We start from the raw sequence: 7,869 nt of genomic DNA, 5'->3' as shown, positions 1-7,869 counted from the left end.
ACTGAAGATCCAACCAAAACTCATTGTTCTTGGTACAATTTGTTATAATTATAGTGCAATTAGTAACATATCTACAATTAAGGTTTTCAGCAAGGGCTAGGATACTATGATTAGTTGCAAAGGGTGTGTTGTTGGTTCAGTGTAAAGCGTAGCGTCACTGACCTGTATTACGTTGTTTATTTGGGCGGTGGTTCGCGTGTTCACACTTCCAAATTTTTTTTCCTAACATTCGCGTTTTATTAGGTTCTGATACTTTATTATTAGTTTAATATAAGTATATACTATAATATTTGATGTTATGTAAATATAAGTTCACCTTTTTTTGTTGATGGGTGACTGTTCGATTGACTTTTTCTACTGGACAGCTTGCGCTACTTGTATAAAGATATTTTGCTCCTTTTTCTTTTACGCTTCGTAATTCACATGTTGCAAAGATTCTGCTGCTGGGCAGGAACAGTGATCAAGTAAGACTGACCTTGGGGCTTTACTAAAATGTAGGAATGACGAAATAATGTTTATCTTAAGCGGAGAAGTATTCCAAATTTGTTCCGCACTATTTGTAATGGCACTTTTATAAGCCTGTGTCCTTATTGATTGGACATGGTATTTTCCTTTTCGTGGACGATGGAGGAAATGTGCGTTTTAATGGAGCTAACGTGGGAATTTTACGCGTGCCCGATGAGTAAACAATGTGATTTACGAACTAGAAATATCACTTAACTGCCGCTGGAGTGCGTTGCGATCGCGTATACCACGTTGGGGCCCACGTACCGTATGCACAAGTCGCATCGTTCCTGAGCGTTCAGCAGCAGAGATGGGTCGAACTCATTCATTCCAGTAAACTACTTCATTCATTTCACTCTTTGCCGTGAAGCGTTCAAATGAAGTAGTTCATTCGTGAAGTACGGAAGCCTGTCGAAGTTGCCCAGTTCGCCGCTCAGCCGCTGCTACGCTCGCTTCGCCTCGCTCGTACAATGAAGCTTCGTAATACTTCATAATTTTACCAACAGATGGCCGAACTATGCAGTAACGTGCACGCAACGTTTTACGCTCTTACAGCGTCTGAGTTAACTTAAATAGAGCATGGTCGAAGGGGACAAAGGAAAGATAAAACAGAGAAGCCTGTCACATATAAAGAAGGTATTACATTTAATCTTGCTCGAAATTTTCTCATGAAGCGTCCAAAAAAGTCTTTATCTGCCAAATGAAATATTATTTTTGTATTCATGAACTGAAAAATAGGGCTACCAACGAAATGCAGTCCAATTTTAAGTTCCTTGTAAAATTTAATCCAAAATAGAATGAGTATGTTTACAACTGTCACAGTCTATATACCTACGTTAAGTAATTATTCACAAGTTTTCCTGTAGATTTTATTTTTGTTGAGAATAATAACCCTCCAGATTCAAAACGTTAACTGTCACCTGTAGTCATTGGTACGATTTCAGGTAAAATCCCTCTTTCAGTGTTATTAACAAATCTTTTATTTTCATGTTGGCTGTGCGTGCTCACACAGCCAGCCCCTTCGTTTATATCTTTAATATTCATTTGTCTGCAAGCGCTGCCAACGGTAGGCTACCCGTAGACGCGAAGTATAAATACACAAATAGTCACGAGTAATGTCAGCACTGCACTTAGCAGCTGACGCTGCCTTCCCCTCACCCCTCACCCCTCACCTCCCCAACCCCTCGTAAACCTATCTTTCCCCACAAACCCCGCGCGATTCGTCAACACTTCAACAGGCAGCAGAGGGAGGACTGAAGTGAAGGGAGTATGAGTGACGTAGCGCCGATGTAGTGGGAGAGGGAGAGGAGAAGAGAGTGAGTGAACTAGAAAAAAGTGTGGAGTGTGCTATCTGTGAAGAGTTTGAAGTACCAGTTCATTGAAATTGAGTGGTTAGTTCACACTTCACTGAAGTGAAGCGTTCATTTGAACGACTCATTCACGAGCTTCCCATCACTATTCAGCAGCACTTTGAACTTGGCACGCTCAACGTTAACGTTTGACAGCACGGCCCGTGTGCCGACGGCTTAAGGTTGTTCTCGCAACGGAATTATCGATAGGCGTGGTGTAAGATCTCAGCTTTACAGAAGCGCTCGTTGCTTCACTCGGGTAGACAGTGTGGTCTGCACAGATCTTTTTTTCTTTGATCGAATTAGTATGTTCGCCACAAATCTTAACACCTTCTAAACTTTTCACGCTACTTAAGAGCACAGAAGCGTGGTATTTTCAGAACGTACTTCTGACCAAAAAGCAATTCCCGTAGCTGGAATAATCCTGCCTTCTGTGTACCTCTGGTGATATTTCCATAGAAACTTTCATCCCCTAGCATTTCTTTAGAAGACAAATACAAATTTTCATAAGACTTCGCTTCCAAAATATTTTAAAATAACGAAATATTTTCATACAATTTTCATCCCCATTTCAGCCCTCTAGGGTCGAATTTCCAAAAACACTAAAACACGTATTTTTTTTACTTGTAACCGAGAGGTCAAACACTAATTTTCATAGATGAAGCTTTAAAAACCCTTTAGTGGTACTTTAATAATGATTTACTTTCAAGGAAATTTCACCCACTGTTTTACCCCCTTAGTGGCTAAATTTCCAGAAATGCTTTGCACGTATTCTTCTGTTATTTTTGACCGATAAACCAAATACCACTTTTCGTACTTCTAGCTTACTTTAAAAAAACCTTTCTATCCCCTACTTCTCATACGGAGGAAATTTCGAACAATCCCTTACTAAACGATGTCTGTAGTATAAGATTAACACCCTCTCAATATTTCAAGTTCCTACCGCTAGCGGTGTGGGCTGGGCAATGATAAGTCAGTGAATCAGTCAGGCTTTATTTCACCCCTTTGGGGGCTGAAGTTCCAAAACACATTTAAACAAGAAGCATCTGTTTCCAACCGAGAAGACAAATTCAAGTTTTCATAGATATATCCTTAAAGGTGCGTCAGCAGTACTTTAACAAACATTTAATAAACTCCTAACTGCTATTTCAGTCCTTTGGTAACTGAATTTCCAAAAATGCTGAAATACGCATGTATTTATTACCACTTTTCGTAGTTCCAGCTTCAAAATTGCCGTAATAGCGATGTACTTTCACAAAGCCTTTCATCCCCCATTCCACCCCCTTAGGGATGTAATATCGAAAAATCCGTTCTTAAACGACGCCTGCGGTCTAAGATCAACAAACTCTGCAAATTTCTATTCTTAGTAGTTTGGGCTGGCCGGGTGGTGAGCCGTCAGTCGGTACATTCGTTTTATGTACAGAGATTACATGAATATGTGGCAGAAAGCTATTATCTTTTCGAAGTGTCGTCTTAAGATAGCTAGCTGCGAAGTATCAGAAACGTACTGCAATAATAAGACCTACTTTATCTACAATGTAGCACAGATTAGTTATAATTTTAACCTGACAAACGGCGTATTCAGGACATATCACGCGAACGGAAAATACTAGTTCTTGCAGCTGGCAATTTAAGGCAAAAGAAGAATTTTGAGAAAGATGTTGTCTTGATTCGAAAAAAAATAGGATTGGATGGGACTACAGACGTACACTCAATGAAACATGCTGCAGGAAACTGAGATGCTATGAAAACATTCATTTGTGAACATGTATTAGAAGAAGACGAAGAAGAAGAAGAAGAAGAAGAAGAAGAAGAAGAAGAAGGAGGAGGAGGAGGAAGGAAGAAGAAACGTGATGGAAAAATTACGTTTTGGTTTAATGAAAGATATGATAGTCTTTTAGGTTTCAGTTATGTATTTGTATGTCATGTGTATTGGGAGAAACATTTGATGCTTTCGATTGCAACTGCTTGAAACATGTCAAGCCTTGAACGCTAATCGATACTTTAATCGAACTACGTGCGAATTAATGAACATATTTTTGTTAAAGTACTTGTTTGCGGTGATCTTCAGAAAAAGTGTTAGAATTTTCGGGACATCAATAAAACTGATTTATGAGCTGTGATAAAGTCTTTCGTTAAAACCGAACAGGAATTAGACCCTACATTAAGACACGGTTTAGGAAATAAATATTCACCCATCATGACTACTGCTAAGGATTGTCCATTTGTGGTAAGCTTCCAGAAGCAGAAACACCCATTCTGCCGCAGATGGACACGGATAGTAAACAGCTGTCACTCGGCGTGTTTCCGCACGCGTTTTTGCATTTCTTACTCTCCTGGTAATTCCTGTAAGCAGAGTAGTCCGTAGATGAGAGAAATGCTATCCACACCGCATCCCCAAGTCCCTTTTCCGCACCAGCAACAGCATCCCCAAGTGTAAAATTTTTTAAAAGAACTTTAACACCACTTTTTCACATGAGCTCTGGCGGTAAGCTTGCTCCTGGCCTGAATTTACGTCTGCTGAAGTCGTACCACACAACTTCATATCGTAATTACTCAAACGGAGTTTGCGAAATTTTCCAGGAACATTTTCGCAATATCGGAAAATCAGATGAAGTGCTGTTACTAGTTGTTACATCTCCCATACTGTTAAATGATAGTCACATATAGGGTGTAGAAAAATATCCGCTACCAGTCACAGTAAAGGGTTATTTATTTGTCACACAAACGGTTTCGGGCTTGCGCCCATCCTCAGGTGTTTATACTTTCACGTACATGTTTATACTGTTGGAGATCTCTGTATAAATACAAAAAAATTATTTGCTGGTGATTAAACAGATACAAGTGGGACAATTGTAAGTGGCAAGGCAGCATTTGACGAAAATATATCTGTATTTACATAAAGATCAAGCACCATTATTACGGTTACGCTGTGGTGACAGTTTTGCCACTTAGTTAGACACCATTTTCACGTCCATATTTCAGTTTTACCAAGTATAGCGTCATATTTCACTATTACGATGTACACTCGTGAAATACACTACGTGTACATACAAACATGTGGACTGTGGTCAAAGAACATAGACGTAACAGATCTCCAACAGTATAAACATGTACATGAATGTATAAACACCTGAGGATGGGCGCAAGCCCGAAACCGGTTGCGTGACAAATAATATTATTCTACACCCTATAAAGGAAGTCGCCGGCCGCGGTAGCCGAGCGTTTCTAGGCACGTCAGTCCGGAACCGCGCGGCTGCTACGGTCGCAGGTTCGAATCCTGCCTCGGGCATGGATGTGTGTGATGTCCTTAGGTTAGTTAGGTTTAAGTAGTTCTAAGTTTAGGGGACTGATGACCTCAGCTGTTAAGTCCCATAGTGCTTAGAGCCATTTGAACCATTTTATAAAGGAAGTCACGGAGTTCGACAGCATCCACTATGGATAAAATTCATTTAGATAGTCACATAGTTCGTTCATAAAACGTACGTTGGTTCACCCTAATCCAAAATGATTTCAGGGTTCTACACTTCTCAATATAATATGGCTCACACTGTGCACTTGTAAATATATTTCAGAGAAACGATGGCAGATCACTGATATTTTAAAGAACTATAGTCATGTGCCTATTCAGCACCTGTTCTTGGATGAGTTTCCGAGACGCTCTTTGTGGAAATTATCAAGGAATGGTGGTTAATGGAGTTATCATCAATATCATCATCTACGCTGATGATATTGTCTTACTTGCAACGTGGCTGGATGATTCGCAAGTACTACTAAAAACTGCTACTGAAGAGAACAATACTACAGGGTTACGTTTAAAGAAGAACGAGACAAATTATTGGTAGTCAGCAGAAACAGAGGTGAAATTCAGGGCACGGTGGTACATTGTAATGGTAAGACCGAAAGGTTTTCACCATGTAAATATCTGCGGTGTCAAATAACCGATAACTGGGACTTCTCCAAGAAATTCTCTGCAGAACTGAACAGGCCAGAAGTTTGTTTGCAGAAAATGACGTTCTGACTAGCCGCGACGGAAATAATATACTTCGCTCTCGACTACTTCGATTCTACGTGGTCGGTATTCTGGTCTATGCAGTATAGGCATGGACACTTACAACAGTATTAGATAAGGAACTGGAGATATCTGAAATGTGGGGTTAGAAGAATGATAAGGATACCATGGATAGATCAACTCACGAATGCGGCAGTACTGTGGTGTGTGAATAAGCATTTAGAAATTCTGAATACCCTTAACAGAAGAAAAATCCACTGCTTTGGTTATACACCGACAGAAAAAGAAATCTCAACAGCAAGAAAGAGTTGTGCCACATAAACGAAAGTTGGTAGGTGTGTTTGTACATCTGAAAGATGTTGTTGTTGTCTTCAGTCCAGAGACTGGTTTGATGCAGCTCTCCATGCTGCTCTATCCTGTGCAAGCTTCTTCATCTCCCAGTACCTACTGCAACCTACATCCTTCTGAATCTGTTTAGTGTTTTCGTAACCTGGTCTCGCTCTACGATTTTTACCCTCCACGCTGCCCTCCAATACTAAATTGGTGATCCCTTGATGCCTCAGAATATGTCCTACCATCCGATCCCCCCTTCTAGTCAAGTTGTGCCACAAATTTCTCTTCTCCCCAATTCTGTTCAATACCTCCTCATTAGGCATGCGATCCACCCATCTTATCTTCAGCATTCTTCTGTAGCACCACATTTCGAAAGCTTCTGTTCTCTTCTTGTCCAAACTATTTATCGTCCACGTTTCACTTCCATACATGGCTACACTCCATACAAATACTTTCAGTAACGAATTCCAACACTTAAATCTATACTCGATGTTAACAAATTTCTCTTCTTCAGAAACGCTTTCCTTGCCATTGCCAGTCTACATTTTATACCCTCTCTACTTCGATCATCAGTTATTTTGCTCCCCAAATAGCAAAACTCATTTACTACTTTAAGCGTCTCATTTCCTAATCTAATCCCCGCGGCATCACCCGATTTAATTCGACCACATTCCATTATCCTCGTTTTGCTTTTGTTGCCACACCCGTTATATCCTCCTTTCAAGACACTGTCCATTCCGTTCAGCTGCTCTTTTAGGTCCTTTGCTGTCTCTGACAGAATTACCCATTTCATCGGCGAACCTCAAAGTTTTTATTTCTTCTCCATGGATTTTAATTCCTACTCCGAATTTTTCTTTTGTTTCCTTTACTGCTTGCTCAATATTCAGATTGAGTAACATCGGGGATAGGCTACAAAACTGTCTCACTCTCTTCCCAATCACTGCTTCCCTTTCATGCCCCTCGATTCTTATAACTGCCGTCTTGTTTCTGTGCAAATTGTAAATAGCCTTTCACTCCCTGTATTTTACCCCTGCCACCTTCAGAATATGAAAGAGAGTATTCCAATCAACATTGTCAAAAGCTTTCTCTAAGTCTACAAATGCTAGAAACGTAGGCTTGCATTTCCTTAATCTATGGCTCTGAGCACTATGCGACTGAACTTCTTTTGTCATTAGTCGCCTAGAACTTAGAACTAATTAAACCTAACTAACCTAAGGACATAACACACATCCATGCCCGAGGCAGGATTCGAAACTGCGACCGTAGCGGTCGCTCGGCTCCAGACAGGAGCGCCTAGAACCGCACGGCCACTCCGGCCGGCTTCCTTAATCTATTCTCTAAGATAAGTCGTAGGGTCAATTGCCTCACGTGTTCCAACATTTCTATGGAATCCAAGCTGATCTTCCCCGAGGTCGGCTTCTACCAGTTTTCCCGTTCGTCTGTAAAGAATTCGTGTTAGTATTTTACAGCCGTGGCCTATTAAACTGATAGTTCGGTAATTTCCACATCTGTCAGCACCTGCTTTCTTTCGGATTAGAATTATTGTATTCTTCTTGAAGTCTGAGGGTATTTCGCCTGTCTCATACATCGTGCTCACCAGATGGTAGAGTTTTGTCAGGGCTGGCTCTGCCAAGGCTATCAGTATTTCTAATAGAATGTTGTCTATTCCCG

The sequence above is a fragment of the Schistocerca cancellata genome, chromosome 7 (genome assembly GCF_023864275.1).
Source record: "Schistocerca cancellata isolate TAMUIC-IGC-003103 chromosome 7, iqSchCanc2.1, whole genome shotgun sequence".
NCBI lineage: Eukaryota > Metazoa > Arthropoda > Insecta > Orthoptera > Acrididae > Schistocerca > Schistocerca cancellata.
Note: the sequence above shows the minus strand (reverse complement) of the source record.